Here is a 9,305-nt window from a genome sequence, read left to right on the forward strand (position 1 = left end):
GTTTCCTAAGGTGTCCAACAGTATGAGGTAGATTTTATTTTTACTATATTCTAGTACACTGGAAGTCTCCTGGATCTAGATTAAAGAGTACAGCAGACTTAGAAATGCATCTCCAAACATGCCTGTTATATAGTAAGCAGTTATTTTATTAAATTAGTAAAAAAATAATAAGGGCTGTTTTTAGAAGTCATATAACATTCAGCTTAATACATGCCGGGTGCAACGCTTTAACTCACTTGGTTTTGTAATAAACTTATGAGTTACAAACTGCTATCTTCATTTTTGAGAATGAGGGTTGGCCACCTGCCTGGGGTCACAGAAGTCATAAGAGGAGGGACTAGAATGTGAACCCAAGCAGCTTAAATTAAGGACCTAAAGATTCTGATCATCCAATTCCAATGTGTGTGTTATGGGAGGGGAGGGTTCCCATCACCAAACAATGTTCTGACACCAGCTGGTGTCCTACAATTCAGCTCAATTCTGACATTCTCTACCCAGAGATAGCATCAGATTCCACAGGTTAAGCAAGGGTTCGGTCCTCCTACAAGACTCTCTTATCCCCCCACCGCCAGTCCTTTAGCCACTGTCCCAAACGCAGCTTGTTGCCTGTGCTTCTGACTGACCAGCCACAGATTAGAGGTTACCAGCACCCTTCCTGAGGTTTGAGTAATTTGCTAAAATGGCTCACAGAACTCAGAGAAATATTTTACTTAACTAGCTTACTAGTTTATTATAAAAGAGTGTAACTCAGGAACAGCCAGATGGAAGAGATGCATAGGACAGAGTATGGGGAAGGAGCATGGAGCTTCTCTGAATGCACCCCTCTCCCCAAATCTCCATGTGCTCACCTACCCATAAGCTCCCTGGACCCTGTCCTTTTGGCTTTTTTATTTTTTTTTTAAGGAGGCTTCATTACAGAGGCATGCTTGATTAAATCATTGGCTATTGGTGATTAAACTCAAGCTCCCTGGAGGTTGGGGGTGGGGCAGGGTACAGTGGAGCTGAACGTTCCAACCCTGTAATCATTGATTCTCCCTGTAACCAACCCCCATGCTTAGGTGAGGTCAAAAACTCACTCCTTTAACGTAACAAAAGACTTTTATAGCTCTCATCACTTGGAAAATTCCAAGGGTTTTAGGAGCTCTTTTTTAGAAACCTGGGCAAAAAATAAATATGTTTCCCCTTATAAGTCACAATATCACAGGACCTTCGCTTCTCACTGCAATATAGCACTCGAATTCTGTGCAGCTGTGATACCCTTCACCTCTGCACCATGCGTTATACCGCTGAGAATACCTACTGTGTACGAAAGGCAAACTTGGAGGTGACCATAATGAAAAACAGAGAAGGAAATCGATGGGGCAAAGAGCAAGTGAAACACAACTAGAGTCAGGGAAGTAAGACAAAGGTGGCAAAAGTGTAGATTCTCTTTCTCATTGGCAAGTGAGGGGACATGCAAAGGCAAGTCGTGAGAACAAAGACCAGATTGTCAAGTTGATAAGTAAATAGAAATCAAGAAATAAAAGAAAGCAAAAATGCTCTTTAGAGGAGTTTAGAGATAAAGAGTTGAGAGCAATACAATGTTGATTTTATAGGTTTGTTCAAGGTTTGGGGATCACAGGGGTAAATTAAACACATATGTAGCTAGATAAAGAGATTAAAAATGCTGGAAAGAGGAAATAAGCTGGGGACTAAGGCCAGTGGTGAATGTGTTTGCTTTGGAAAGGAGAACATTACGTGTCTCCCTCCACCATTAACGGGAGAGGCGCAGAGATGAGGACACAGACACATTTCTGAAGTGAAGAATAAGGAGGAATCTTTATCTTTTTAATACAACCTTAATACTGATTTCCTGAAGCTATATTTTATGGATACGGTGTTTACTATATAATAACTCTACTAAGAAATATAAACAACTCATTTTTCAAAGAGACTAAACAATGAAATACAATCAAAGCACCGAAAATAGACTTTTCCTCATGTTGATATATTGTGCCATTGTATAGGCCTTCTTGCCTCTAAAATATTCTTCTTCCATTGCATCCTTTCCTTCAGCATGCACGGGCCTTTCTATCCAAATAAATGACGCAAAACCCTGTACCCCCGCTTTTGCTTCCCTTCACAGATAACCATCTCACTGCCTCTACTGGCTCATTTCCCGTTCACCCTCAACCCACTGCACCTTGCCTTCCATTCCCACATCCCCAGGAAAGTGCTCTCATCCAGGGATATATCTAAGGACTAATCCTTTTGTAGAACACCCCATTCTTCACCCCAGGACTAATCCTTTTGTAGCTTGACCCCGTTCTCTTTCTGTGGTTCTTCTCCCAGCTCTCAGATGGATGTCTCCTTCTGTTTCACAAGTTTAAGTTCTTAAATTTAAACTTAGTCATGCTCAAACCTCTCCCCCTCCCAGGAAAGAAAAGCAAAGATTCAAGGTAAGCATGACACGAGTTGACTTACCAGGATCCCTTCTAAAGAGACATGTTTTCTAATAAATGATAGTGGCAAAGAAAAAGAAATTTAACTTCACAAGTTCAGTTCTTATCCTATCTGCCCATTGGAAGCCAGTTTTCCTTGGGGACCTGTTGTAGACCACAATCTGAAACACTCTACATATATTATAAACATAAACCAAAAGAAGCAACCTTTAAGAAGAGACTAAAAATGTCATCAGGAACAAGATGAAGAGAGGGGAATGTCGGGATGATGAAAACTCAGGGACCTTTACATTTGACAAGGTAGATTTAAACTGCATAGAAACTAATGATAAAACCATAAAATAAAGGCATAAAAAAGCAGGCGAATCCCCAGAGTCACAGCATGGCTGAGTGGAGACTGTGGACAAGTCTGAAGAGTCTCAGGTATACCCAGGTGGGTCAAAAGACCTGATCAGGTTTCCTGGTCCACATGGTGATCAGGAGGAGCCCCTAACTCCCTCTAGCAGTGACTTATTTGGGGACTTGTTTGAGAATCTGATGAAAGTCATATTCTGGCTTCCTAGGAAAAAGTACACATGCATATCGATCTGAATTCAAGAAGTTTCTGTGTTATTCTACAATATGGAAAGCTCCGCTTGCCCTACACATTGACTATTTATCTGTATTTTGACTAGAAGTCTCCAGTGATTGAATTAGTATAGTTCTTGGCAGTGGTTTTGGAAAAACTGAACCTTTTTTCATTTTTTTCTTTTCTGCAAACACTATCCTGCTCAGCTGCTCTACGTTTAGTACTAAAAAGAAAATATCATTGCCCTACTGACATATGTTTGCTTTGTGAGTGTGTGAAACTCCTGCTTATGTCAGCTTCAGTTCACAATAGCTCCCAATCTAATTTCTCTCTCACAACCAAATATTTTTGGAGAACTCTCTCTCTCTGACTGAAGTCGTCTTGTATTATTCAAGGAGGAAGAAAAGCATCTTGAATTGTGTCAGCAACTATAGGTGTTTCTCACTCTACAGAGAATGGCTTGATGTAACACTTAGAAGTCATCATCTTTATTAAAACGTTCAGTTACACCTATATCTGACATGCTAGTGGTCTGCTGCTGACATGCACTTATTTCTATTCCTACAACATGCGTTCATGTAACAACTTATTCAAAAATGTTTTTGAGTGCTCACTAAATGCTCAGTCCTATGCTAAATACAAGGGATAGAACAACGAGTAAGACAAAGTCTTATTTCAAAGGCCATCCTGAGCCATCCTGGCAGAGATAGACATGTCAATAGATGATGGGGATATGTTATCGTAATCAGTGGTTCTCATAAAAGGAGACGTCATAAAAAGGAGATCTTCTAGAAAATGATGATGCTGTGATTCAACCAAGAGATACTGGTTTAATTGCCCTGGGGTGGTGCCTGGACATTAGAACTTTTTAACAACACTCAGGTAAATCTGGCAGCATCTGGAATAGAAGAAAATACAAATTGCTGTGGGTGCATTTAGAAGTTACCTAGGACCTAGAATAGATGTCTGATGGAATTGATTTACTGAATTGATTTACCCAATGAAGAAGGACTGTCTAATTGAAGTAGGGAAAAGGCTCTCCCTACCAGGTACACTAGGATATGCAAAAACATGAAAGTGTGAGGGCACGTGGTGGGCTTATTCGTCTCTTCACTCAACCAATGCTTATTGACTGCCTTCTGTATCCCAAGCACGGTCCAAAGACCTAAGAGCGGTCTGTCCAGTAACCAGACAGAAATCACGTCTGCTCTTATAGAAATTGTAGTAGGATGGTAAATTACCATAATGTATATAATGTATAATATACATTATACCATCAATTGCAGAAATGTTTTGTTAAACTACAATTCTGAGAAATGCTATAAAGCAGAAGCACAGGAACTAGGAGGGTCTAGTTGGGATAGACCTAACTCATTCTGGGGAGCTGGGAAGATTTTTCTGAAGAATGATATTTTGGCTGAAACTTGAAGGATGGGCAAAAGGTGGTTGCAGAAGCAGGAATGAAATGCAGAAACTTGCTGGCAGAGAGAATAACCATGGACAGCCCTGATGTGAAAGGCATGTTCAATGGAGCAATGCAAAGTACAATGCGTTAGGAGAGGGTAATGGAGGGTGAAGGAGGGAGGAGAATGTTTTCTCAGTGTGGTGAGATTACCCAGGACCTTGTCGGCTGAACTGAGTCCCGAGTACATCACATCCCCTCTGTTCTTGTGCTGCATCAGTGACTCATCTGTTTGTGCATCTCTTGGCAGTTGACAAAACATTTCCACCAGTGTCTCAACACCCTCGAGGCAGAGCTATCTCTTAGATATTGGTCAGAGATACTAACTGATTTGCCCGTGTCCACGTAGCTTAAAATCAATCTGCAGAATCATGAGCCCCTTTCCATCACATGACAACTGAATATTTTGTTTATCAGATTATGTATCGTATGCACCTATGTAACCATTATTTTGGTAAATCTAGAATCACTTGTCTAGGTTTTATGACAGTACAAAGATGTCAAGAGCACTTTGTTGTTTGTTTTTATAAGAACAATGGAATCAAAGGTGAAGGGCAGATTTTTCAGCCATATCACAACAGCTAGGCAGAACTATCTAGATGAAAGGAAACTATGAAGATAGATCTTTGTACAGAGCTGGAGGGACTTGTTTTACTCAGTAACTGCTTCCAAGAGTAAATGAATGCCTACACTCCCTAGTTTCAAATATGAAGAAGAGAGGCTTCTCACTGCCCAGATTACATTGGTGAAAAGGAAAGAGCTTTGGCTTGTTAAACAAAGGTCCCAAGGAACCTGTGGGAGCGATAAGCAAGCAGCCAATATATAGGAAGTTCTTTGTGTCATTCTAGGACCTCACTCTCTCTGTCTCTGGCCAGGAGGGAACCTGTGCCTGCCAATCAAAGCTGCCTCCACATAACCCAGAAGCATGTTCCCTGGCTGCCATTTTGCTGGGGGTGGGGACAGGTCAGGGCTACCACGTCCCCAATGTGAGACCCCCCCCCCCGAAGGAATTTGCAGTGCCTGCCTGAGTAGAAAAAATTTGTGATAGACATGGGACAAATAATAATTCATCCTTCTTGTCACTTTTCCTCACAGTCCAGACTGGTTAGGTTGTAGTAGTTATCATCACAAAACAATTCGGAGAGAAATGTTCTCTACAGATATTAAATTGGAACACAAACTATATATTTAAATAAGTAAATCACTAACTAGGGAGAACTAAATGCCAGGACATCTGATGAGTTGTTGAAAATGTTAATTCTTTAACATTTCTCCCTATCTGTATCCTAAATTTGCAAAAATATGATACATATTTATCCCAGAGAAAAGAAGTCAAACAGTTTTGAGTTTGGGTGAGCACATCCAATTCCTTGAACACAATCAAGGATTTTATGAATAGATGGTTCTCTCATTTAGTCAGTATTGTAGAACACAAAATATCCAAAAAGCAAGTATCTAGGTCACTGAAAGCAAACTTTTTAAACGTCAAAGTATATTTTCCCCTGTTCCCACTTTCACCATTTTTTAATAAAATCACCCTTGTTTTCCCCACTTCTGATTCAGATTGGCATTCTCCACGTCCCTTCAGGGTCCCCATGGTCCTCTTATGCTCAGGTCCCTTAGCTAATCCGTCTTCTGGTTTTATAGGTTTCACCTCCTTCAAGTTCACATATTTAGTTTTGATTCCTCTTCTCCATTCCCCCTGGTAGCCTTGCAGTTCATGAATTACCTGAACTAGTAAAGAATGTTTTGAGCTCTTCTCAGCATTGGAACTGCTTCCAACTCATCATTAACTATTGCCAGGTGAGCTATCTGTCTGTCCCAACATCCCAGCACCTTTGGGCCAGGCTTACTATGCTTTGGGCCAGCTTGCTATGCTTGGAGAATTTCCAGCATCACAGATAATACCTTCCTAAGGTAGCACCCCAAAGTCTACCTTCTCTGCCTATTCAGTAGCAAGGGTACAGGCATGGGAACTGGGCTCTATTAATTAGGCTCAGCCATGCAACACATGGATTCTGAAATGCGTAAGTGGAGGAAGGAGGCTCTGTGTGGATTCCATTTTGCTGGAGTCACTGTGGCATCCAGTGTCAGTAGCCTCCCGGGTGGCCATCTCCTATGGAGCCATGGTGAGCGTGACTTGGGATGTCACTCTGCCAAGTCGCCTCGTTCTTCAGTTCTCCCAGGGGTTCCATGTATTACCCAATATCCTTTCAGTAAAGTCAGCTCTGTTCTCTTGCCCATAGAACCCAGAGTAATCTTTCTGAAAGGTAAACTTGATTATTTTGCTCCCCTACTTAAACTTCATCAGGGCTCCTTACTGCCTACAGAATAAAGTTCAGATTCCTTAACTTGGCATTCAAGGGCCATCACTATTTAGGTTCCTTCATGTCTCCAGGCTCTTGCTGACCCATGCTGATGCTCTGATCTAGACACACCACACAACCTAAGACCCTGTCTGTGCCACTTTCTTAAGCGCTATACCCTTTGCTTGGAATTCCCCTAACTCCACTTCTGCCTGTCCAGTAAACACCACTTCTCCTTCATGCTTTAGCTCACCCCGAACCTTTGTTCCCCACAATTTCCCCTGGCAAACTTACGTATATTCCCCGCCCACCCCCACCCCCGCCACCCATCTTCCCACAGTGTGTCCTGCACTTCTCTATTTTAATACTGATCACATTGCTGAAATTATTGTTTAGTCAGTGGCCCCACCTACAAGGCTGTAAGCCTCTCAGAGGCGAGAGCTGCGTGCTATTCATCTGCTTTATGTCCACTCCTAGCACAGATCCTGACTGTGAACTTAGCGCATCATGAATGGCTGAGTGGATGCATTACCCAACCCTTTTAAGTCATCTGTGTTACCTCTCTCACTGCCCCACTCGTATCCCACCGACTCCAACCAAGTGCCTCCTGAAGCATCTCTGGTACCAAGCGGAACTGACATCTCTACTTGATGTCTGCAAAGTCCTTCCTCCAGAGGTTCTCCTGGCAGCATCTACTCAGTCAAAGAGGTCGTTTCAGTTATCTCCTTCCTGCTGGATATTTCTGTCCTTCCTCTCCCACCCCTAATATATGTCACCACTCCCTCTTCTGTGTCTAAACTGCCCCCTAAAGAGTTTCTGATGAGTCTCAGAAATATTTTCTTGCCATTGTTCATACAGTCCGTTTCTCTTCAAGCTTTTGGAGGCCAGTGACCACATCTTCTTAATTTTTATATCCCAGGATTGACCAAAACATCTGAGAAATGAAAGAAGCTTAATAACAGTATGATAAGTCCCCAGAATGGTGCAATCATACGTTTTCTAGTGACAGCAGTATTTTGGCCTTTTCTTTTTTTCTTGGTCTCCCATCTCTTTCTTTCCATTTGTCCCTTCCCCTACCTACTCTTTCACTAAAAGGGACTGTTTCCAAAGGAAGTGGGACTTACCATATATTTTCAGGGGATAGATATCAGAGAGATAGATATCAGAGAGATAGGATAACAGAATAGAAAAAAAACATGCTACTTTAAAAATTACAAGAGGCTGAAAGCTAACAACTGGAGAAATTAAAACAAGCACATGAGAAATGAGACATAATGAGAAAATTCTAGTAATTATAATTTTTAAAAACTAGAAGGCCCTCTACTAATTCATTCTGAAAGCTAGAGCCAGAATTGGCATTCTTAAACATTTATCCCTTTAAATTACTTTTCATTTAAATTTTTGTGCTTTAAATCTTCTAAAGCTCAAAATCTTAGCATAACTTACAGTGTAGTCCAATTACAACTTTGCCCTGCTTGTCTTCTAGCCTGGGAGCTAATAAAGAGGAGACTCTTTCTTTCTTTCTTTCTTTCTTTCTTTCTTTCTTTCTTTCTTTCTTTCTTTCTCTTTCTTTCTTTCTTTCTTTCTTTCTTTCTTTCTTTCTTTCTTTCTTTCTTTCCTTCCTTCCTTCCTTCCTTCCTTCCTTCCTTCCTTCCTTCCTTCCTTCCTTCTGTCTTTCTTTCTGTCTTTCCTCCCTCCCTCCCTCCCTCCCTCCCTCCCTCCCTCCCTCCCTCCCTCCCTCCCTCCCTCCCTCCCTCCCTCCCTCGCTTCCTTCCTTCCTTCCTTCCTTCCTTTCTTTCTTCAGCTACTTTATTTTTATGATTAGTTTCAGGTGTACAAAACAACATAATGATTAGACATTTACACCCCTTACAAAGTGATCACGCCGACAAGTCTATTACCCTTCTGACATCATACATACCTATTATAGTACCATTGACTATATTCCCTGTGCTGTGCTTTACATCCCGTGGGAGAGGGAATAAACACACACACACACACACACACACACGCACGCACGCACGCACACACATACACATTTATTTATACTTGACATTCAGTATTTTATATTAGTTTCAGGTGTACAGTGCAGTGGTTAGGTATTTATATAATCCGTGTAGTGATCCCCCTGATAAGTCCAGCGCCAATCTGACACTCTAGTCTTTACAACATTATTGGTTACATTCCCCAAACTGTATTTCACATCCCCGTGACTATCAATTTGTGTTTTCTGATCCCTTCACCTTCTCCCCGTCCCCCAACCTTCCTCCCATCCAGCAACCATCAGTATTTTTCTCTGTATCTCTGAGTCTATTTCTGTTTTGTTTGCTCATTTATTCTGTTCTTTAGAGTCCACATATAAGTGAGATAATATGGTATATGTCTTTCTCAATCTGACTTATTTCACTTAGCATAATACCCTCTAGGTCCATCCATGTTGTTGCAAATTGTATGATTTTATTTTTTTTTATGGCAGAGTAATACTCCATTGTATAAATGTACCACAATTCCTTTATCCAATCGTCTAT

The sequence above is a fragment of the Rhinolophus ferrumequinum genome, chromosome 26, assembly GCF_004115265.2.
Source record: "Rhinolophus ferrumequinum isolate MPI-CBG mRhiFer1 chromosome 26, mRhiFer1_v1.p, whole genome shotgun sequence".
In the NCBI taxonomy this organism is placed as follows: domain Eukaryota; kingdom Metazoa; phylum Chordata; class Mammalia; order Chiroptera; family Rhinolophidae; genus Rhinolophus; species Rhinolophus ferrumequinum.